This window comes from Artibeus jamaicensis, unplaced genomic scaffold (assembly GCF_021234435.1).
Source record: "Artibeus jamaicensis isolate MK-2021 breed Jamaican fruit bat unplaced genomic scaffold, CSHL_Jam_final contig_465, whole genome shotgun sequence".
NCBI lineage: Eukaryota > Metazoa > Chordata > Mammalia > Chiroptera > Phyllostomidae > Artibeus > Artibeus jamaicensis.
Genome location: NW_026521843.1, coordinates 7,317,956 through 7,341,870, shown reverse-complemented (window position 1 = coordinate 7,341,870; position 23,915 = coordinate 7,317,956). Strand labels below are relative to the sequence as shown.

At 46.2% G+C, this 23,915-nt stretch overlaps 1 protein-coding gene across 1 annotated transcript in view; it reads left to right on the top strand.

Annotated features, from left to right (window-relative positions):
• The first annotated feature begins 12,511 nt into the window (after positions 1-12,511).
• Positions 12,512-23,915, top strand: part of CYRIA (CYFIP related Rac1 interactor A) — a 93,032-nt gene continuing 81,628 nt past the window's right edge. The window contains exon 1 of the mRNA XM_053666940.1: positions 12,512-12,595. The gene's annotated coding sequence lies outside the window, so the exon portion shown is untranslated. The remainder of the gene's footprint in view (positions 12,596-23,915) is intronic.

Genomic DNA, 23,915 nt, shown 5'->3' with positions numbered 1-23,915 from the left:
AAAGTTCCCGGAACATGCGTTGACTGTGGTCCATGTGCGAGCCTGGGCCAGATGGTAACAGTGAATCACCCAGTCACTCAGCAAGTCAATGCTATTGCAGGGCTCAAACAGCTGCACTGCCTTGCAGTCTCTGAGCATGACATGCCACCCTGTCACTCTCGGGTCCAGTTCTGCCACCCTGCAATGTCACCCCCAGCCGTACTACTATCCTCTGGGGCCACGTGGGAACCAGTTTTCTTCTCTCCCTGGCAGACCCTGTCTAACTGTTCCTTATGAAAATTATTTTCGTGGGTTTCTGGAGCCTCCTCGTTCTCAGGCGCAGCCTCCTGTGGCCATACGTTGACAACAACGCCCCCTAGGCTTTTCTCCCGCGCTCACCCCACCTGGGTTCTCTTAGGGCTCTGTTTTTCTGAAACACGCTGAGCTTCTTGGAAGCAGGAACTCGTGTATTATTGCTCACATGTAAAGAAACTGTACGTGACTTTTTCATTAATAACTGTTACCTGACTTCCTAATTTTGTCCAACTTCACATGGGAAAGTGAAGCCCAGGGAGGCTGGGTGATTTCCAAGTTTTCTTAGCTGAGTGTTAGGAAAGCCAGACTAATGCCCAGGTCTCTTGACTCGCATGCCAGCATTTTTTTCTGTCATTGCCAACATATCCCCTTGGCCTGTATAGAATGGCAATAGACCAGTTCTTCCCGTGAATGACTTACCTGTTCAGGTGTGTCTATATGTCCTCTGAGTAACATGATTATTCTCCTTTAATAACATCAACAAGTTATTATTCTCTAATTGGGCCTTTATGTACTTCAGCCTTTTAAAAGAACTAAGCACAGATGGTCACTTAATGCTTTTTTAATGACAATAGTGATTTTTATGGGGATAAGTGTGCAATTCTAAGTAGCGAGGCTCTAGTTCTCGCTCACATGCCCACACTCACTACCAGCAGCATCAACGCGGTTCTGCAGATGGAAGATGCCTCTACATTTCAATTTAAGCTTTCTGCCGTCGCCTCTCTGCAACCTCCCTCACATTTTAATTCCCTAAATAGAAAGTGAACTGAATAGACATTAACAAAGTAATCTCTCTGCTTCTTTGAAAATTGCAAACTGGCTGAATTTTTCTCTTGTGGTTGATAACAGCCATGAAGAAACCAATTGTAATTCCTTCTCTTCTGCCTCTGGAAACCATCACTTGAGAAAGCTTTCCTTATTGGGAAAAATAAGAAGGAGACAATTCTATTAGGGATTAATAAACTCACCCAGTGTTATTTTCATTCCTTAGTAACCTTAGGGTATGGGTATTTTTTGTAAACAAATGTTTTTAAAATGTGGATGGACTAAGACATATACGTTTCCTTAAAAGCCTGAACTGATCAAATTATAATGATCACTTATTTTTTTCAAGTTCATAAATTTTGAGATAGATTTTTTTATATCTTTGGGTAATTTTAACTGTAATCACAGATTCTAGCTAAAGTCATTAAGCCTAGAGCCTGACCCAGACTGAGAGAGAGGGGACACGTGTTTTGAAGGCACGGACATCCTCCAACAACACCCACGGCCACAATTCAAAGTGGAGGCAGCAGGTCTTCCTGGAGAGATGGACAGAGGGCTTCACGTGGGCGTTAAGCACACATTACAGGCTGAGGCGTCTCCTGGCAATTATGTGGGGCACCATCCAGATCAGGCATTAGCTGAACAGGTGTCTCTGCCTGGAGAGCCAGGCAGAGGTTTCAGTGACCTCGGAAACCCAAAGAAAGGTGTGGTGGCCAGGTTAGTTGTGTGACAAGGTGAGGCTGACTCTTCACTTAGTAGGTGGCATGATGGGAGAGTCAAGCACAAGCCAGCTTGAATGCAGAGTTTTTTGTGCATCTATCCAGTGTCTGGCTGCCCACAGGCGAGAGCCTGCCTTTCGTACGTTCCTTTCAGAACATGTATGTTTCCCAACCACTAAAAAGTGAGGCAGGTCGAGCTGAAGGGAAAAACACTCCCCTCACTCAAAACAAAAATAGAAATATTGGACCAAAAAAAAAAGAAAATGCAAATTAGCTAGCAACTGTAAATCCACAGCCTCACTGGAGACCAAGAAAGGAAAATTCCAAAGTGAAAAAAATGAGAGGGAATCTCAAAATTGGTAAGTGAAGTTAAAACTGAAAAGTGTAACAGGAAATTGGCACGTGTAGTGGGCTTTACCAGCGGGACTAAGGGTGGATGCCCACACAGACAGGGAAACTCAGCCAGCAGCCCCGTGTGGCTAGGCAGCTGGAAACAAGTGGCCTGGAGTGATTCTGCAGCACCAGCACTGCCATTTGTGGGACAATCATTGCCCACCTAACCCCCAAAAGCTCCCTCCCTCCCTAGGCTGGTGGGTGGGAATGACACACCTTCAAGGAATCAGAACACAGGAAGGGCCACCTCAGTAGTTCAGGACCCCAAAGAAATGACTTCACATAAACATTAGTCCAGTATACTTAAATTCACAAAGTCTCAGCAGATGCAAACAAGAAATTGTCACCCAAAGCCAGTCATGTGGGTTTCCCATTGAAAATATTCTCCCTGACAAGAAGTTCATGGTCAAAATTAGGGGAACCGAGGAGAAGGGGGGAGAAGGTACAGAAAATAAGTAGCATAGACGGTAGGTAGAAAGTAGATGGGGGGCAAGAATAGCATGGGAAATATAGAATCTAAAGGACTTGAGACACATGGTCATAAACTAAAGGGGGGAATGGTAGGGGTGAGGGGGTGCAGGGTGGAGGGGAATGAAGGGGGGGAACAGAACAACTGTAATGGCATAATCAATAAAATAAAAATTTAAAAAAAATTAGGGGAACCGTATGAGAAAACTGAATGAAGAGAAGAAGAGGCAAGAAGAATAATAAATAACCCTGGAGACAATAGAATGATTCTTAAAAGATTGTAACATGATTATTTTTTATTGTTTGCAGACATAGAGGAATATAATTGCAATGTAAGAAAAGGTCAATATGAGAAAAGAAAAACAAATCCTAGAAATGTAAGGCATTAAATAACTCATGACACCCCCCCAAGCACAGAGACAGTGCATTCTTTTCAAGTACACAAGGAACATTTCTGAAAATTAACTATGTATTAGGACACACATGAAAATGTGCTCTTGGACCAAAAAGCAATTATAAGACAAATCAACAAAATGCATATTTTTTTAAATAATCAAAGCTGGAGACTTCCCATCTCCAGTTCAACATGTACAGAACTTGGAACTCTTCTCTCCCATGTTTAAATAAAGAAAAAACACTGAACAAACTACAAAGCAACAACTTCTCCGGGGTGCAGCACTGCACTGAGATCACAGGGCCTCCAAAGTGGAGAGACAAGAAGCTGTGGAGGTCTCAGGTCACCAGAAGTAGGAGCCACATGCGGAGCCTGGTAGAAACACGTGCAGGGTAATTGACTGACAGCTGGGGACTAAGCGAGGACAAGCCTGAGCGGTAGAACCTCTGGGGGCCTTAAGCGGCACCCACCCCTTATAGGACCTTTAGGAGCCCCACCAGATTATCAGGATACAGATGAAAGAAATAGCTCTACTCAACCTTTAATGTTTTCTCCAGAAAGTCCTTCTCGCAGACTAAGTTGAACGCCTGTGGCTGAGTTCTTTAACATGCTTCTCACACTAACAGGTGATTCCTTACACACTTCATGTTTGCCTCCCACCTGGGTAGTAAGTCTACAAGAGCGTCCTTCCTGGTATACTGAGCAACGATCAGAGTGTCTGGCATAGAGTAAGTGCTAAGTAAAGCATTAGATACATGAAAATACGAAATTCATCCCAACTTCACTGATGTTGATAGGAGAAGAATAAGGGCCAAAGAAAACCTTCATTCAGCATTTGATGCTGAATAGAATCAGGATCAAATCACTGCACATGCCACTTTGGCAATAAACACAAGCGAAATATTGTGCTTCATTTCTGCTTTTATATGAAATAATGATTTATCATTTAGTTCCTTGCAGTCTTTCCACATCTGTCATTTCATGTGATTCTCTCAAAATTCCTCTCTGGTAGGCATTTATTATGTAAGGTGAACAAATGAAAACTTTGAAATGAGAGAAGTTGATGGACGTCCCCCAGATCACACAACAAAGAAAGCAGGGCTGTTTCTACCAGCCAGGATTCAGGTCACGCTCTTCCCTCCAGACCACTTTGCCTGTTTAGAAGGACACTTTCAGATGCTTGCATCCAGACTTGGCTTGGACCTTTCACTACTTACACTCATCCGTCTTGGGGACAAGACCCAGTGCAGGCCAGCTGCACGCTTTCAGGATCTATGAGAAACTGTGGAGGAAACTAGATTATTATGTTCAGAGGATCAGCATCCTAGATGCACAACAGGCTGAAAGTGCTCAAATCGGGAGGTGGGTGCAGATCTGCTCAGCATCAAGGGGAGAAAGGAAAACTAGCCTGACACCCTGCTTTCAATCGCTGACCTGCCACATGACCTTGGGAAATCACTTGGCCCCTCTGGACCTCAGTGTCTCCATTTGTCAAATGAACACATTGGACTATATTATCTTTGAGATTTTATTTATTATTTTTTAGAGAGAGGAGAATGGAGGGGGAAATAGAGGAAAATAAACATGTATGTGAGAAAGAAACATCAATCAGCTGCCTCTGGCATGTGCCCCAGATGGGGACCTGGACCACAACCCAGGCATGTGCCCTGACTGGGAATCAAACCAGTGAACTTTTGATTTGTGGGACAATATCCAACCCACTGAGCCACACCAGCCAGGGGTGCTCTGAGATTCTTTAAACATCTTGAAATGTCTAAATATGTGTAACAAAATATAATGTTTCAATTACTTCTTTAAATTCATATTAAGTACATTCATGGAAGCCTATATATAGATGAAATATGGAAATAGGAAAACCCATTGTATTTATGTATGACAACATAAAAATTATCGTATTTTCTAAAATCTTCCACTTCCTCTGAACAGATGGGAAGCAGTTTGAGGGAGTTTATTGGATGGAGCAGCTGCCATCTGAGCAGTCACACCACATGAGTGACACTAATGAGGCAGGTGAAATATTCAAGAGTCCAAGACTCTCCCCACGACATCTCTGCAGCCCTTCCAGGGTCATACGGGGCATGCCTGTGAGGTAGTCCGCAGCTCTAAAAATAGAGTGTGCAATAATATTTTTATAATGATGATGGCTATTATTTATAGCTTGCCCCGCCCTCCCAGGCAAAGGTCCAAGAGGAAGAACAAAAAGATGCTTAGTATAATTAGAACAAAGAAAATGTAGAGGTGTTGGCATGTGAGGAAAGGAAGCGTTTCAGCGACAGAAGAGGAGAGCTGTTGGTTGGATTTGATTAATAATCACTAATGGGGATTTTATTTTAAGATCACACAGTTAGAAAAGCACATTGTGACAGTTTTTGTTTTATTCACTATGAAGGAAAAAAGGACCCTGCAATTGCTCTTTTATTAAAAAGTTCCTGTGTTGCTCTCGCAGGCTTGATTATTTTTTATTTTTCCAGAAATAACCTGAAAGGGCAGTTTTTCTTATCTCTGAATCTGAGGGATTCAGTTTGACTCAGACCGGCTCAGTGGGTGTTTACCATGTGGACAGTAGATTGTCAAGCACTGGGAACCCAGGTGTTTTATACACACACACACACACACATATACACCCATGTATATATACTTAAATATACATACTTATCCAGATAGATGTATAATTTTACAGACATAGTATACAAAAATCCCTCAATTCCAGGAGCTCAGGCAGTGACGGGAAGAATTAAAACATTGTGAGATAAAGTGTTTGAGTTACTGGGCCTGGGAATACTGAGGATCTGAGTTCAGCAATGACTTTGCTACAAGGTGGTGTTTCTCCCACCAGGAAGGGTAACTGGGAGTTTATCCCTTTGATAATGAGAGGGGAGTGGGGCATTCTGGGAAGAGGAACTAGCAGATATGAAAGGAGTGATAGAAAACTCTCAAAGGAGTTTTGAGTTACAGAGTGAAAAGAAGTAAAAGAAAAACTACCAAGGAAAGATTACAAATGGCCATGTAAGTTTTACAGACAAGGTAAGACCTTTGTGGGGAGGTGGTGGGAGCCCCTTGAAGGGTTTAGATAAAGGGGCTGCCATGATAAGAGACGTCTCCTAGGACACTGGGGTTCCAGGGCGATTGGTTGATTGGGTGGGTTCAATGTGAGGGCAGGGGGACCAGTTACAAATAACGCAAATGACTCAGGCGAGAACCCAAAGGGGTTGCTCTGCCCAGTGGCTCAAGGGTGAACAACAAAAAGAAGATAAATGTGAATTCTAAATATATCAGAGCTACTGCATCACTACTCTACCTTATTTCTTGAGTGATTAGAGAGTCAGCACAGTAGGTGCAACACTTAAAAGGGCCATTTATGTGATGGCCACATGTAACAGTTTTGTTCATTTAAACATATTCATGTGTTACTAGCAGGACTTGTAAAACAGCTCTACGGAGTCAACCATTTTGTTTGATGGGAATTTTAACATTGTCTTAGTACCTAGTTGGGTGTTCAGCTCCCCAAATTGGATAAAATCACTGATAGCAAGAAAGAGAGTCCTGGCCTGTGCCTGAATCAACCTGCCTGCTTGATCGCTGATACATTTCTTGAAGAGCAAAGGAAGGATTTGCAAAGAATAGGAAGAGGATCAGGTGGGCCAATGAATTCAATGTTTGGCTCTAAATTCAAGGAGCCAAGGCACCTGTGTTTTAGTTTTGTGGTTGTGGCTGAAACTCAGTTGATGACTTGAGTAAGTTATATCAAGCCTTCATTTGCTTGGCCATAAAATGGGTATAGTCAGAAGTCACCCCTACTTACCTGTTTGTGATGCTGCCCAGATGACTGGCCTATGCTTATAAAACGCTCTCAGCCTTGGCTCAGCCTATTATATGCATTATGACTTTGTTGATGGTGACTCCAGAGATGGTGTAAGCTTTGTGGGTGGTGAGGCTGAATCCCCGAGAGGGGCTGACTCCTTTCGTCAAGATGCCAAAAAGACAGATGCAATCAAAACTTTCTGGATTCACCTGGCCAGACAAAACTCTGGTTCACTGACCTACAAAAAAAGTATCAGAGGGTTTGGACTAAAAACAGCGTAGAAGTCATACAAAGATATTTTTGCCAATTAGAGAAGGAAAGAGGAGGCAGAATAAAAGTAGAGATAATTATACATAATTAAAAGCACCTTTTAAATTTGGAAGCTAAGTTACATCAGGCACCGTGCTCAGTAGTTATTCATTATATGCCCATTCATGACCTCATTCATGCTTCTCTTTGCCACACAGTAGGCACTCAGTAAACGTCAGTTGCATAAATAGCCTTTATGGGAAGTCCTAGTTTTATACACACACACATATACACACATACATACATACTGTGTATATAAATACACATATATATTTATATATTTATGTATGTATATGTGTGTATATATTTATATGTGTATATATATACATATGTGTGTGTGTATATAAAATGAATGAGAGAAGAAAGTGGAAGTTTGAGACAGCTGCCCCCAGTCACACTGCTGTAGGTGAGGGACAGGGCTCAGGTTTAAATCCCAACCTCACTGCCAAGGTCCTGCATGGTCCCTGTGACTTCCTTGCCTCCAATTATCCACTTTTCTTCCCTCTGACCACTGTGCACTCCATCACCTTTCAGTTCCTGGGCTATGTCATTTTTCTCATGGTTGGCCATTTGACTATGTTTTTTTTAGACCCTTCAAATTTCTTGCCCCCTCTTCTCTTTGGGGGCGCTGGGTGGATGGTGCTGTTCATAATCCCTGCTCACCTTGGGAGCCACTACCTGCAGTATCCAGGTGTGCCACCCATGAGGGATGAGTTCTGCACAGAATGTTTCTTACATTGAAAAGAACCAGACATATTTGGGTATTTTATTAGTATAAATTTAAAAGTCGCTGGGAAAATCTCTAAAGAAATACAAGTCTGGATTGCATGGTGCACTCATTTGACTGGCTTTTATTGAGCATCAATTCTTTTATGTATCAGGGCTCTTGGAGGTGCTGGGAAGGTGCAAAGACCAGGAAGGTTCTGGCCACAGGGAGTTCATAGCCCAGTCTGGAGGCACATGTGGTCCGCATTCATTATTTGCAGATTCTCTATTTGCAAATCTGCCTACTCACTAAAATATATTAGTAACATCAAAATTAATATCCTGGCAACTCTCTGTGTCATTTGCCAATGGGCGCCGTGCAGCAAAAAACTCTACTCATCAAGTCGAATAGCTCATGCATATTCTTAGCTGAGGTCAGTTTAAGGAGAATCCTGCCTTGTTTCAGCTCTCATACTGTGAGCAATCATGCTTTTTGTCATCTATTTAGTGCTGTGTTTTCCATGTTTGTGGGCTTTTTGTTGATTTCATTGTTTAACATGGCCCGCAAGCACAATGCTGAACTGCTGTGTAGTGTTTCTAAGTATGAGAGGGCTGTGTGGTGTGCCCTACGAAGAACATGCCTGTGTTAGGCAAACTTCTGTGAGTTCCAAAGTTACGTGAGTTAAAGTGCCACTGGCTGCGAGTTCAATGTCAACAATGTATATTAAATAAGGTGTGGCTTTTTAAAAAACAGAAACATGTAAAACAAGGTTATGTACTGATCCGCTGATGAAAATGCTGTGAGCAGAGAGGCTCACAGGAACCCAGCCCTCTATTTGCCTTAGGAGCGATGTGTCACTATTTGCTAGCTCAGCGTTTGTGACAGCTTCATAAAACACAGCTATTGGGAATAAAAACGACTGACTATGTACAATCTGCGGTGATCAGCATGGCTTAGTGAGTGCGACGATAAAGGTGTGTAGGCAAAGGTGTGGGAGCTTACAGGGAAGAACAGTTGACACAGCTTTGGAGAGTTGAGGGGGGAATTAAAGAAGGGTTGCTTTTGAGCTGGGATTTTAAAAAATGGGTAGAAGCTTAGTGAATACACCAGGGTGAAAGGCCATTTAAGACCTAGGAGAACCATGTTCAAAGAACGGACAGTCTGAAAGACCTTGACAATCTCAGTGACCAAAGAAGAGTTTAAAGTCAGATCTCTTAAGTCATAGGCTCCAATGCAGCCACAGGCAAGGATGTTCGGCCATTGCCAAGTTTCTCTATAGAGTTTGGGCTGTGATTTTTGCAACAAGTATGTAGCATGTCAGCTGTGAAAATTGGCTCAATATTCATAATCAAATCTATTATGCTCCCTCTGAAGCCTGGCCATGTTTCCTTAGAAACCCCTGGTTACATAAAGGAACTCTGGCCCGTAATTGGCAAGAAAATCCACCACCTTTGGAAGCCATTATAGTAATGCCAGAGGGAAAGCTCTGTAGGGTTCCTGGGGGAATGAGTGAACCAGGAGTTCAAAACAAGAACTCCTTCCTGTAGAGCAGCAAGCAGAGAGCCCTGTGGGACTTCGTGACATGGGATCCTGCAGCTTCCGCTCCAAGTCCTCACCTATGAAACAACCCACTAAGCGGCAAGTCTGAAGTGAGCACTTTTGGATGCCCAGCATTATCCCAGGTGCGCGAGCACACACGTTTCTTCTTTCACAGTTACAGCACAGTTTACATCAGCCCTCACATCAACTTTCTAAGGCAAGTTTTATGACTCCCGGTTTATGGAAGAGAAACCCGAAACTCCGAAGGCTGAAGTCACGTCTATTACAGAGCTAGTAAGTGGCATGCTCAACTTTGACTCCAAATCAAGTGGGGGTTTTCTCTGTGTCTCAGAGAAGGTCCTCGGCCTCAAGCAACCTGAATTTAACACGAAGAAGTGGTTCATACTCTCAGCTTTACAGGAATTCAGAGGAAAGGAGTGTGAGGCTTCGTTAGCGTTGAGATGCGTCCAGTTGTCTTTGATAGTTGGGGATCGGCGGGCAGAAGCTTTTCTAGGCGTCTGTGTAGGAACAAAGGTACAGAAGCGGAAATGACCTTCTGAAGAATAGGGGACTTATGCTGAGAAAGGGCAAACATTCTGCCTGCCCCAGGATGGACCTCCGTGGATGGAGAGGAGCCCTGGAAGGGATCAGCTCTCGTTGCTTTGCCTCCAGAGTGGATGTTCATCTTTCATGATCCTATCATTTGAATATTCAAAAATATTCTCAGGGACTGATTTGTGCTAAATATTATTCTCACTGCAGCCTCCCTTCTCCCCCCCCCATCTCTGGCCCCCAAGTGCCCTTAGCCTGTCATCATTCTCTTTACTGGAGGCTCCAGGCCCCCAGGGTCAAGTGCAGCCTTCCAGGCTGGTGTTTCAATTCTCTAGTCTCAGCCTTACTTTGTCCAGTCCTCCTGGTACTGCAGCCACATGGGACCCGATGTTCCTCTACCTGGAGTGCCCTCGACCCCGTTTTCTACCTATGAAGTCTAGCTTGTCCCTCAGACTTCCGCCTACAAGAGTCTGCTTCTGATTTCCCCCAATCACAATGAATTCCCTCTTGTGCTGGGACCCCACAGCCAATACCCTCTTTAATCTGTTGCCTCTTCTGCCTTGTCCTGAACTGGGTTGGCCACCTGTCTGTGTACTCCTCCAGGCTGGGGACATGTGTCCGTCATTTAGTACAGCACCTGGCACTTGGCCAAAGCTCAAGAAATCTCTTTGCAAAAAATCCAAGTACACAAATGACGAGGAAGCCCTTGAAATGAAAATAGTTCTGTTTTAATTTAACTAGATATTAAGGTTCATTTTAGCAAATGTATATTGGGAACAAAAGCCATCTGAAATTTTATCCCAACCTACCTTCCCCCTCAATGAGTGTTTAATTTCACTGTAATCTTTATTATACTAACCTCTGGCCTTGTTATTAGTATTACTGATGAAGTTGAAAGACTATTTCATCTGATTATTTTGTCTTAGGAAACACTTAATTATTAAATCCCACACTGGTAATTAGAAACCCTATTATTCCACAATGGGCTAGGGAACACCATGCAGGTAACCCTCAATCACTGAAACACAAGCTGTCTCTACTTCTGTGGAAGTGAAATTCCATACATCAAATAGTCTCTTCTCATCAACTGAAGTTGTATTATTAGAGATGGGTAGGTGTCCTTTTGTCTGAAATGTCAGTGTTTTATGGGGTGAATAGCATCCGTGGCTGATTTGTCCTTTCTTTTCCTAGAGCCTGACCAGGTTCAAGGTAGATGGCACAAGTTAGATATTCTGGTGTGTACTGTGGAGGTGGGATGAGAAGAATTTTCTATTAAAGCCACCCCAGAATAAAATGGGCCATCTTTGCAGGAAATGGCAGCGGTGGCCGGGCCAAGTCTGGGGGGTCTGGGCAGCACAGATGAAGATTGGGGAGGTGTTTATTCTGACCCTGAGAACCCCTACCGGCAGGGAGACTACTTTTGACTAGACTGTGCCCTCCTGGCTCCTGTCTGAATTCTTGCCAAAACCCAGAGCAGAAGCCGTGCTAGGCAGCTCATGGTGGCTTTTCAGACCCACAGATCATCAGTCTCAAGGAGGCCAGGGTGGCCTTAAGTCGTGCATGGGGACATGGGAGCTCAGAAAGAGGAGCGACTTGACCAAGGTCTCCTGAAGCTGCCTGCACTCGCAGATCTGCCTGCCCTGTGCTGCCAACCCCACACACTGCTATAGTGCCACAGCGCCAGGCACCTGGTCTGGCCCGTTGTCTGGGGTTGTTGAGTGGTGCACGATGCTCCAGCTGATGGACTGGAAAAGGAAGCTGGAGAAGCCCAGCCTGCAGGACCCCCCCCCCCCCCCCACCAGGAGCGCTGACTCACAACCTGTTTGGCACTGTTGCAGCCCTCTCTGGTTTCCTGAATCTCTCTCTTTAATGCAAAAAGCCTCCATGGCAGATGTTTTAAAACAATGATCATGACAATGACACTGTAGTCCCCTGCTTTCCCCTTGCATCACAGAATTTTTAGAAGTGTTTTTGTACACTTGACCCTTCAGGGTGATTATATTTGGATGAAACATTTGTGAAGACTTTTCTGGTGGTCTCATCACACAACCGGAACCCCCCCTCCGGCCCCCCTCCAGGGCTGGGAACCTGTTCAGAGTGAGAACCCAGAAGCTGGGTTCAGAATCCAAAGTAATTTGGGAATGGGGGTACGGGTTCCCATGGTCTGACTGGGTACATGGGCCCTGGTTTGAGGGTGGGTGTGAACCTAGGAATTGATAGCAGGGTCTTTCCTGTGTTTTTCTTTCTTTCTCTCTTTTTTGGAGGGGAATAATGGGTGTGGAAGAATCTGACGTGTAGAAATATCTACAGCAGATCGCGACTTCCTCTTAGAGACCGAAGCCCAGTGACCAAGGCCGAGAGAAGGGCAGGGGTTACCGCGTGTGGAAGTGCTCAGCACTCGCTGCTGGGCGCAGAGGGGCCCCGGCCAAGTGACCACGGGGGTGGGGATCCCCAGGGGCCAGGGCGGGGCGACCAGAGAGGGCCGGGCTGGGGGCGGGCCCGGGCGGGGCGGGGCGGGGCTCCGGCACCGTCTCGCAGGCTGCGGCGGCCGCGGGAGAGGCGTACACAGCGCAGCGGCTGGGGCAGCGGCGGACGGGCGGCCGAGCAGGGCGGCGGCGGCGGCGGCGGCTCTGGTGAGCGCAAGGCGGGCGCGGCGGGGGCGCGGCGGGACGCGGCCCGGGTCTCCAAGGAAGTGGGTTCCTGAGGCTCCTGATGAACCCTGCCATCCTTCCCCAGCTCCCGACGCCCCTGAAGCCTTGGGAAAGGGAGGGAGAGTCCAGCACCCAGTCCTTTAGCCCTTCGCCTGCGGTCTCTGTCCAGAGGGCCGTCTCTGTGCCCCATTGCCCCCTCTCCCCAAGACAGCCTCCTGATATGTTCCAGATCACCCCCTTAGTCCTCACTCACTCCCCTCCCACTCCTCGCCCCCCCAGGTATCATCAGCTCCAAAGCATTCTTTTAGGAGACCCCAGTCCTGCGCTTCCCCTTTCCCATCAGGAGAGACCCGGATTCCCACCAATCCCTGCTGCCTCAGAGGCAGGATGAGCCCTCCCCAGCTCCCGCACACCTGGACCCTTCTGCTGCCACCTGCCTGGGAGATTCTTAGCCAGGCAGCAGGCTGCTGTGCCTGGGACCCAGGCTTCCTTGCCGCCCCCTCCCTTCTCCCCTCCCAGTCTGCAGAAAAGGACTGACTTGGTGGGTCCTGAGCTCTGGGAACAATTCTACCCACTTCCCAAAAGGCTGGTCCTAGGCCAGCCATGCTGTTTGGTGGAGACACCTGTCTTGCCTGCCAGCCAGCTGAAGGACCTAGAAGCCTCCGTCAAAATGGGCCAGCTGGTCCCTGGGTCCTCCTCCAAGCTGCCCTGCCTTACTTGCCAGTAGCCCCAGACCCCAGGACCGAGAGCTTCGGCATTTAAGACCTCCCAAGCTATTTGCCAACCCCGCCCCAGACCCCCAGCATTTCCTCAGCCACTGTGCTGGGAGTACAGGGTTCAGCGGAGATGAGGCCACAGTTCCGGGCCTGGTCTCCCCTCCCACCGCCTTGTTTTCCCCACCTGCTCCCTGGGGAACCCTGGGCAGAGTTACAGGGCTGGTATTTGGGGCCTCAGTCTCCCCTACAGATCTGGGGCCCTCCTTCCTTTCCCTGTTCAAAACTTGCCCCCTTTCACTGGTCACTGTCACTCCGGTTGGGCCTGGACCATCTACACAGCACTGAGTCCCCAGGGCACAGAGAGTGGGGCTGGCACTGTGCTGGGCTGGGATCAGCGCTGGACCGGCATGAGGAGGGTGGCTGCCAGCCAGGTCAGGCTGGGCATCTGGGCTGGGGTGGGGTGGGCAGGGCTGTCCCTGAACTGCTAGTGGGGTCTGGGGGCTCGCTTTGCTGCGAAGAGAGGAGGTAGAGAGCCGGGGCTGTTTTTCCTGCATGCTTCCGACTGTCTTCTGTTGCTATGGTGACAGTTTTGCCTCCCTTCCTCCTTCTGACTCTTCTGGGAGCTGGTTTTTATTGGTCTGTTGTCCTGTCTTTTATGGCTTTAATTTCTCCTTTCTACTTGCTCTGAAATAAACAGTCATAAACATGGGCACTGGGCCCAGGCTGGGGGCTGGCAGAACCTCACCTCACCCTGGCCCTGTGCTCCTATGAAGGAGGGAAAAATAGGGCAAAGAGATGGGGACAGAACTGCCAGCACTGCCACCTGCCCCCAGCTCTGCGGAGGGGGCATCAGCATGGCACCACAGTCGCAGGCACACAGTGGGTCGCATCCTGCCTTGGGGCTAATAATAGATTTCAAGTGCAGTGGAGGAGCTCACTGGTGTTATTTCCTTTCATCTTTATGACAGCCCTGTGGGGTGGGGGCTCCCCCACTTTGCAGAGTGAGCTGTTTCCCTAAGGTCACACTGATTTCAGCACACAGTGCTCACTTTCTGCTAAATGAATGGATGGTGATGGAGCTGGCATCTCTCTGGCTTGCCACCCCGTGGGCGGGCTTCCTGGTCCTGCTCCCAGAGGGGCAGCAACACCCCCGAAAGCCATGTTGTGGGGGGCTCATGGAAAAGTGACTCCCAGTTTCTTTGCCCCTCACTGTTGTTGGACTCCCACAGAGACCAGCTGCCAGGGGACTGCCTGTCAGATCCCTTGACCCCAAGTTGGGACCCAAGTTGAGAGGAGAGTGAAGCCGCTTGTGACTTCCTGTTTTTACTCAGCACTGAGCAGCATGCAGTTTGCTTTCACTAGATGCAACCGGATGAGTCAAGGACACTGAGAGCCGATCAGCGCCTCCCAAGCCGGCCCTCCTTTAGAGTGCGCCAGGCCTCAGGGCCACCCGCTGTCCACTGTCAGTGAGGTGCTCCAGAAGAGCTACTCCTCTTCTCTGTTCTGTTTCCCTTCAGTGCACACTCCTCTCCCACTCCCTCCCCTTTCTCCCTTCACGTGCCCATGCTCCGGGCTTGTTAATAAGCTGAAGAGGCGTTAGGGTGACATGAAAGACCAGAGAAACAGAAGCCTCAAGGTCAAATGTTGGCCGTGAAGAAGTTCCTTCACTCGTATGGGCCTCGGTTTCAGCCTTTAAAATGGGGTTGACAGCATCCGTCCTAATGGCCACGTTGGCGTGTTCTTAGCGGGGACGGCATGCAGCAGTTTAGAGAGAGTGCTTTGAAAGGCTGAACGCCAGAAGAACCCATTATGTTCTCTCTCTGTCGGGAGGCCTCGCTGTTACAGGGACCCTGAACCACTGCTGAGATATTGAGAACTGACGTAGGAATTAATTATGAGCTGTAAAATCTCAGGGTTGGAGACATTCTTGAGTCATCTTGTCCAGTCTTGATACCGAATTTGTTTTTTTATGTATGCACCTTAGATTAATTGAGCATCTACTCTGTACCAAATCTAGTTTGGGGAACTGCGGATTAAAAAAACAAATACAGTTCCTGTTCAGAGCATGCAGTCTGGTAGTGAAGAAGGGTGTGGAAAGAGATCCTTGCAACTGGTGCATTCAGAGAGGAGGTGTGATGAAGGAAGAGGCAGGGTGATGGGGGCCCCAGAGGTGGCGACTTGACTTAGTCTCCCTTTAAGGTTGAATCAGGCAGCCTGTGCTTTGTGGCGGAAATACAGCAGTCCTGCCCCTGCCCTCTTGGCAAGGCCTGGTCTGGCCCTCATAGCGATGGGCTGCTTGCCGCGGAAGTCCTCATTCAGCTCTGTGAGCCGGGACAGGAGAGACAGGCAGGGAGCCAGCCCTGCCTTCCTCGCCGAGTTTTGACTCACCCACTCAGAGTAGCCTCTGGTTCCTATTTCATCTTGGTCCAAATCCTTTCTTAGGGGCTGCATGGTGACCAGAAAGAGTGGATTTCGAGTTCAGACTCTACTACTGTCAGGTCCTAGCTGTGAGATTCTGAAAGAATAACCTCTCTGAGCCTCAATGCTTGTATCTGTAAAATGGTAATAATGATGCTTGCCTTTTAAGAAGTAACTGGTCTCATGTATTTATAGGGTCTGGCGTGGTGCCCACCTCACAGTAGACATGCTGTTATTTAGTTCTATTGATTAGAAAAGAGTTCTCAGTTACTGGGCCTCTGGGTCCTCTTAGAAATGTGGTGGGAAGCTCTTTGCACGAGTTCTGGCATTCGAAGATCCATTTATTATCTGGGAAGGTTAAAAAATCCCCCATGCTCAGGTTCCTCGCACTGCTGGTTAATCTGTGCATTATTTATCTCTTACCAGATAAGCTATGTTCTACAACACCAGGACACTGTGCAAATCACCAATGCCTTTGTTTTCTCCAAGCGGAACAAATTGGAAATGGCAACAAATGCCCTGAATTTCAGAAACATGTTACTATCTGTGAGAATGAGATAATTCGATGGAATTTCATGTGTTTAGTTTTGCTTTTGTTGCCTTTGCTTTGGTGTCAAATCCAAAAACGCACCAAGATGCATGTCGAGAGCTTACTGCCTGTTTTGTTCCAGAAATTTTGTGGTTTGGGGTGTTCATGTTCAAGTTTTTAATGCATTTTGAGTTAATTCTTGTGTGTGATGTAAGTCTGTGGTCCAGTGTCATTCTTTTCCATGTGGCTGTCCAGTTTTCCAACACCATTTATTGAAGAGACTGTGCTTGCCCTATTGTATATTTTTGCTTTCTCCATCAAAAAATGCTTTAAAGTAAGTGCTCCATATTTTTTATTCTGGGCATGTTGAGTTTCCTTTTTTTGAAAAAATGACCATATATGTGTATATACATTTTTTTCAAATCATCAGTTCCACTTTTTGGCATAAGGGTTATCACCCCTTAGGAAACGGGGAAGGTGAGGTCGTCTGCACAGAGTCCAGCCGTCAGTAAGTGGCAGGGCCAGAATTTAGAGTGGGGTCCTGTTCGCTCTTTGTGCCCTTGCCCGTAGTCTGGTCATTTCCTTGGCTGGCGTGTCCGTGACCTAAAATAATTGTGTTTGAAGAAAGCGAGCTGATTGCAATGGGGGTGGAACTGGTCAGTGTTGTAACCCAGACTCGTGGTAGATATTTAGAGACTTTACTGGGTTCTGCTCTCAGGCCAGCATTCAGGAGGCTTTCTGCAGTTGGCTGAGGCTTCTTTTCTAGAAGCGATGGGTAGAAGGGGAGGTTGATGTGTCTGAGTTAGGAGGAAACGTTTGATGATGCTGGAAGTAGCTTTCTTTGCACAAGCATGGCTTGCTGGCTTGTGGCTGAAATAAAGTGAACTGATTGCATGACAGAACGTGGGAAGGGAAAGCATGACAGGGACGTCCCAAGGATACAGGGAGGGAAGCCTTCAAGAGGGCAGAAAGTGGGCATGGGTGGCTTCTCAGGTACAAGGGTGATTGGGATCCAGGCAGTTTAACTCCCGTCTAGGAAGGTGGAAGTGTTGAAAAGCAATTACAAAATCACCTACTAACCTCTCTCAGGGAACTCTGAAGCCTGACTGGTCTGGTGTAAGCAGCCCGTCTTCCCAGCGACTCCAGGTGCTGGGAAGTGGGTGCTGCATTTGCCAGCAGTGAGCTTACCAGGTCCACCTTGGCAATGCAGACAGATGCGCTTCTATATGCAATTATCTCAGGCCTGCATCTGGTGTCTGCTTATTTAATGACTTCCCTTTATAATAAAAGTCCTATATGGCATGGGTAATTAGATCTTTAAAATGAAACCGGGGAATGCAGTGTCCCCTGGGAGTTTGACTGCAGTTGTATGATGGATCAAACATAAAAATGAGATCAGTCGTTCATTTGACAAGTGTGTGCAGGGTGGCTTCTTAGCCCTGTGCTGCACAAGACAGGACACTGCAATCCATATGGTTTGTCCCTGCCTGCAGGTAGCTCCCAGTGCATGGGGAGGCAGAGGAGGAAACCGGGATCCAGGTGGAGCTTGGCTGGTGTCATGCAGAGTGCAGTGTGCCAGGGGAACGGAGAATCTGGAAATGTATTTTTGTCCCCATTTTGCTCGGCCCAGCTTTCCCTGTGGGTGGTATCTGTGGAGTGCCTGAATTGCACCTGACATGTTGCAGGGAGGGGTGACCTGGGACTGGAAAGCATGTGGTTTGAACAACGAATGACCCAGGATGGGCTCTGCTCCTCAGCGCTGGGGGTGGGGCAAGGGCGGGAGAGGAGGAGGTCTCTGTACTTTGGTTCACTGTTGAAGGTTGGATTTCATAACTTACAAGGGCCCCTCCACATTGGGCCTATGGTTCTAATAAGCCCTTGCGCTCCTTTCCCTGAGTGACAGGTGAAGAAGCAGACGCTGGCAGCCTCTGACTGTCAGCCGGGTTGCCGAGACAGAGGTGAGGATGGGGACAGCCAAGTGTGCTTAAAAAGTCTTCTCTCACAGTACGGAGAAAGCTTGCTTTTCCTCCCAGAAAGGGAACCGCGTTCTTGTCGAGCATCTGATAAATGACTGGAAGTCAAGCAGATGACAAAAGCGGGGACAAAAGAGATGCAGGAGCTCAGCAGAGGTGGGGGAGCGAGTCACCAGCTTCCTGCCATGGTCCAGGCCCTCCACTGTCATGGTCACTGAGGGCTTGACCTTGCAGATGTCTTGGTTACTGCAATGCGTTCTTGCTGTGTTAATGTCCTCGAAAACAATCATCGGGCTTGATGATTTCCAGGTTTTAGAATGAATTAAAATGTAGAATCATCTAAGGGTCGTGAGGAAGAATGATAAACACACGGCTGTTTCAGCACACTGGTCAGACGCTCACTTTCCCACTGGTGACACTTTCCCAGCGTGACATCCGGGTGCCTGGAGTGAAGAGGTAGCGTGCTGGGTCAGGGGGAGAGCAGAGAGGGGGGCGGAGACCACCTAGGGTCTTACACCCACACTGCCCACAGCCAAGCAGCCTGAGCTTTAGCCAGTCCTCCTTCTGTGGGTCTCGTGTCCCCCTGGGTCACTGCGGGCAGCACTACCTCTGAGCCATGTAGGCATTATAAGTAGGAATATGAGACATTTAATGGCTACTTCTAGCAACCTTCTGAAGAGCTTTGGAAATAGACATTATCCCCATTCTGTGGATGAGGAAACTGAAGTCCAGAGGTGTTAAAGAACTCACATAATGTCACCTTGTTAGGGAGGGTGCGTGGTGGCCGGTATCTGAAACCACGTCTGCGTGGCCCTCAAAGCCTAATCGTTCTCTGCCACCCACACCAGTGATAGACCTGTGCACAGGTGAGGAGCATGTACCTTGGGTAAAATTCTCATCTCAAAGAGCTAGATGTGCCTGCCCACCTTAAAATCAAAAAGACCAATAATAATGAAATAAAATACAGCTATGTTTTAAGCTTCCCTGTGACTGGTGTCTCTGGCTTTGGACGGATGTCCTTCGAGGCCATGACATTGGAGAATGCCATGGGGCAGCATCAAGTGGGGCCCCTGGTGTGTGGGGTGTGTGGCCTGGCTGACCTGAGGAACCCCAAGTCGAAGCGGGTTGTGTAGAACTTATTTTTCATACCCCTTCCTGGGACCGCTGGAGGTCATGGGAGCACAGGGGTGGCTGGTCTCAGCTTACAGAATGGCAGACTCCTCTGTCGTCAAAGCTGGATGAACAACTTTAGTCTAATTTCTCTATTTTAAAGAAACTGAGGTCAAGAAAAAGATAGATAGATAGATAGATAGATAGATAGATAGATAGATAGATAGATAGATAGATAGATAGACAGACAAGCTGAGAGAAACCAAAATCAAAGGCTTTCCCAAGTCCAGGACAAGAACCCAGCCTTGTAAAGGCTACAGCTGGACTCTAACTCTTTGAAATCCAGAGAGGTGAGCTGTGCTGTGGAAGTGAAAATACCCCAGGGCTACAGGCTGCTCTGGAAGCAAACAGAACACAGAGCTGACTTGGAATCCTGCCTCCCCCTGGGGCAAATTCTTCAGGCTTGTGAACTGAAGTTAATAATATCTGTGGCTCAGGAGGAATATTGCAAAGAATAAGTTTAACATATCTCAGTCTTTCTTTTTGCCTAATCTTTGAAGAAAACGTGTTTGAAAAGTGTTTGCCAGCTCCTTCAGGCTCCTCCTTGTCTGTTGTTCCAGGTAGAAAATGGGAACCTGTCCTTCTGTGATAGATATCATGGCAAAGCCCACCATACGCACTGCGCTGGACTTGCAGCCAGTGTGTGAGCCATCATTTCGTACTTCAGATGAGCTTGGACATGATGGTTATTGGAGTGTAGCAAGGATAATGATTCCGGTCAGCATGCAGTACTGCACTCACCGTATGATTGATCTTTTTCTTACTGTGTGAGTGTGTGTGTGTGTGCGCGCGTGTTTTCTCGAGTGTTGAGGTTTCAAATCTGGGCTGGTGAGTCCTTCAGAATTGAATGGAATAATAAACTATTTTCTGACTTTCCCTCTTTAATAAGTCCAAAATCCAAAGCGCTCTGAACATTTAATGTTTTTTCATAGTTCATTTGGAGGCAAAAGCTGGCCTGATTGTACACAAAACCATTTACAAGCAAACCTTCCAGACATTGTGGCTTCATTTCCAGAGCATCTTAATAAAACAGTATCGCAATAAAGGGAGTCACACAAAATTTTCAGTTACTGTAGTCTAGTAAGGGTGCAATAACCTTATGTCTAAAAGAAGTTGTATATATTTCAAAAACCAGTTTATTTCTAAAAAAGGCTAACCATTGTCCGGCCATCAGTGAATTGTAATCTCCACTCATCAGTGTTGACTGCAGCCCACTGATGGGGTGGTGGTTGCCAGAAATTGGGGTGGCTGTGGCAGTTTCTTTCCTCTTTTTTATTTTTGCCAAGTTTAAAAAATAAGACAATAATGAAATTTGCCTCGTTGATTGATTCTTCCTTTTACAAACAATTTCTCTTTAGCAGGTGATGCTGTTTGATAACATTTTATCTTCAGTAGAACTTCTCTGAAAACTGGAACCAATCCTTTTAAACCACTGCTTTATCAATTAAATTTTTGTGATTTTTCTAAATTCTTTGTTATCATTTCAGCAATCTTCACAGGATCTTCACCAAGAGTAAATTTCATTGCCAAGGAACCACTTTCTCTGTCCATCCATAGGAAGCAATTGCTCGTCCTTTAAAGATTTATCATGAGATTGTAATTCAGTCATATATCCAGTCTCCATTTCCAATTCTAGTTCTCTTGCTATTTCAACCATATCTGTGGTTACTTCCTTCACTAAAGCCTGGAATTTCTCAAAGTCATCCAGGGGGTTAGAATCCACTTCCAAACTCCCGTGAATGCTGATGTTTTATCTCTTCCCATGAATCATAAATACTCTTTATGGCACTAGAATGGTGAATTCTTTCCAGAAGGTTTTCAATGTACTTTGCCCAGATCCATCAGAGGAATCACGGTCTATGGAAGCTATAGCCTTACAAAACATATGTCTTAAATAACAAGTCTTGAAACCAAAATTACTCTTTGATCCATGGGCAGCGGAATGGATGTTGTGTTAGACGGCACAGAAACGACATTAATCTCATTGTACACTTCCATCAGAGCTTTTGGGTGACCAGGTGCATTGTGAAGCAGCAGTAATATTTTAAAAGGAAACTGGTTTCCTGAGCAGTAGTTCTCAACAGTGGCTTAAAGTATTTAGTAAACCATGTGGTAAATAGATGTCCTGCACCCGGGCTTTGTCGTTCCACTCATCAGGCACAGGCAGAGTGGGTTTAGTATAATTGTTAAGGGCCCTAACACCTTCAGAATAATAAAGGAGCATTGGCTTCCATGTAAAGTCACTAGTTGCACTAGCCTCTAACAGGAGAGTCAGCCTGTTCTTTAAGCTTTGAAGCAGGCATTGATATCTCCTATCGAGCTATGTGAGTCTGAGATGACATCTTCCAGTGTAAGACCAGTTTTCCATCTATATTGAAAGTATATTGTTTTGTGCAGCTACCTTCATTAATTGTCTTAGCTGAATCTTCTAAATAACCTGCTGCAGCTTCTACAGCAAGCGCTTGCTGCTTCCCCTGGCACTCTTGGTGTTATGGACATGGGTTCTTACCTTAAACCTCGTGGACCAACCTCTGCTAGCTTCATTTTTTAAAATCCTTTAAATATATTTCATTGATTATTCTGTGACAGTTGTCCCAATTTTCCCCCTTTGACCTCCTTCTGCCCAGTAACCCCCTTCCCTCCTGCAGTTCCCCCTTAGTTCATGTCCATGGGTCATGCATATAAGTTCTTTAGCTTCTCCATGTCTTATATTATTCTTGACATCCCCCTCTCTGTTTTGTACTATTTATGCTTCTTAATCCCTGCACCTTTTCCTCCATTCTCCCCATTCCTCGTCTCAGTTGATAACCCTCCAAATGATCTCTGTATTTATGATTCCGCTCTTATTCTGGTTGTTTGCTTAGTTTTTTGTTTTTATTTTTGTTTCTTTTTTAGGTTCAGTTGTTGATAGTTGTGAATTTCTTGACCTTTTAATGTTCATAGATTTGATCTTCTTTTTTTTCTTAGATAAGCCCCATTAACATTTCATGTAAAAATGGCTTGGTGACAATGAATTCCTTTTGTTTTACTTTGTTTGGGAAGCACTTTATCTGCTCTTCCATTCTAAATGATAGCTTTGCTGGATACAGTAATGTAGGTTATAGGTCCTTGCTTTTTATCACTCTGAATACTTCTTGCCAGTCCCTTCTTGCCTGCAAAGTTTCTTTTGAGAAATCAGGTGATAGTTTTATGAGAACTCCTGTATAGGTTACTCTCTGTTATTCTCTTGCTGCTTTTAAGATTTTCTCTTTATCTTTAACCTTTGACATTTTGACGTGTCTTGTTGTGGTCTTCTTTGGGCCCAACATGTTTGGGACTCTTTCTGCTTCCTTGATTTGTTGTCTATTTCCTTCACCAAATGAGGGAAATTTTCTTTCATTATTTTTTCAAATACGTTTTCAATTTCTTGCTCTTCCTCTTCTCCTGACACCCCTAAGATTTGGATGTTTATATGTTTAAAGTTGTCCCAGAGGTTTCTAAGCCTATCCTCATTTTTTAAAATTCTTTTTCTTCTTGCTGTTCTGATTGAATGTCTTTTTTTTTTTAAGATTTATTTATTTATTTATTTATCTTTAGAGGGGAAGGGGAGGAGAGAGGGAGAGAAACATCAATGTATGGTTGCCTTTCATGCATCCCCTGCTGGGAACTGGCCTGCAGGGAACTGGCCTGCAACCCCAGTATGTGCCCTGACTGGGAATCGAACCGCGATTGTCTGGTTTGCAGGCCCGTGCTCAATCCACTGAGCTACACCAGCCAGGGCTGAATGTCTTTTTTTTTCCTTCCTTGTATTCCAAATCGTTGGTTTGATTCTCAGCTTCACCCTCTCCACTGTTGGTTCCCTGTAGATTTTTCTTTATTTCACTTAGTGTAACCATCATTTCTTCCCTTATGTTTTTGCCATACTCAGTGAGGTTCCTTGAGCATCCTGATCACCAGTGTTTTGAACTCTGCATCTGCTGGGTTGGTTATTTCTGTTCTGTTTAGTTCTTTTTTATGAGGTTTTGTTCTATTCTTTCATTTGGGCCATATTTCTTTGTCTCCTCAATTCAGCAGCCTCCCTGTGTTTGTTTCTGTGTATTAGGTAGAGCTGCTTTGACTCCCTATAAAAGGCACCAGTAATTGTGTGGGGTGAAGCCTTAGGTAATTGTGAGGGTGGGGCAACCCATTTGACCACTTTGTGGCGAGAGGGCTCGGAGAGGGGACGGTGCTGCAGCCTGGCTTCTGGAAAGGTTTGCCCAGCACTTATCCCATTTCTAGTTACTTTACCCATATGCGACTGACGTCCTTCCAGGTGTTGCCCTGGTGGTGAATTCTAGAGTGGGCGGGTTTGCATTCATTCTAAGTCCACGCAGGCCCTTCAAATGAACTGTCCTGAAAATCCAGCAGGTTCCTCTGTCACCCCAACTCCCCACTGGTTTTTACAGCCAGGAGTTACGGGGATTTATCTTCCAAGCGCTGGAACCCCGGGCTGTGTGGTATGGCCTGGGGCTGGGTTT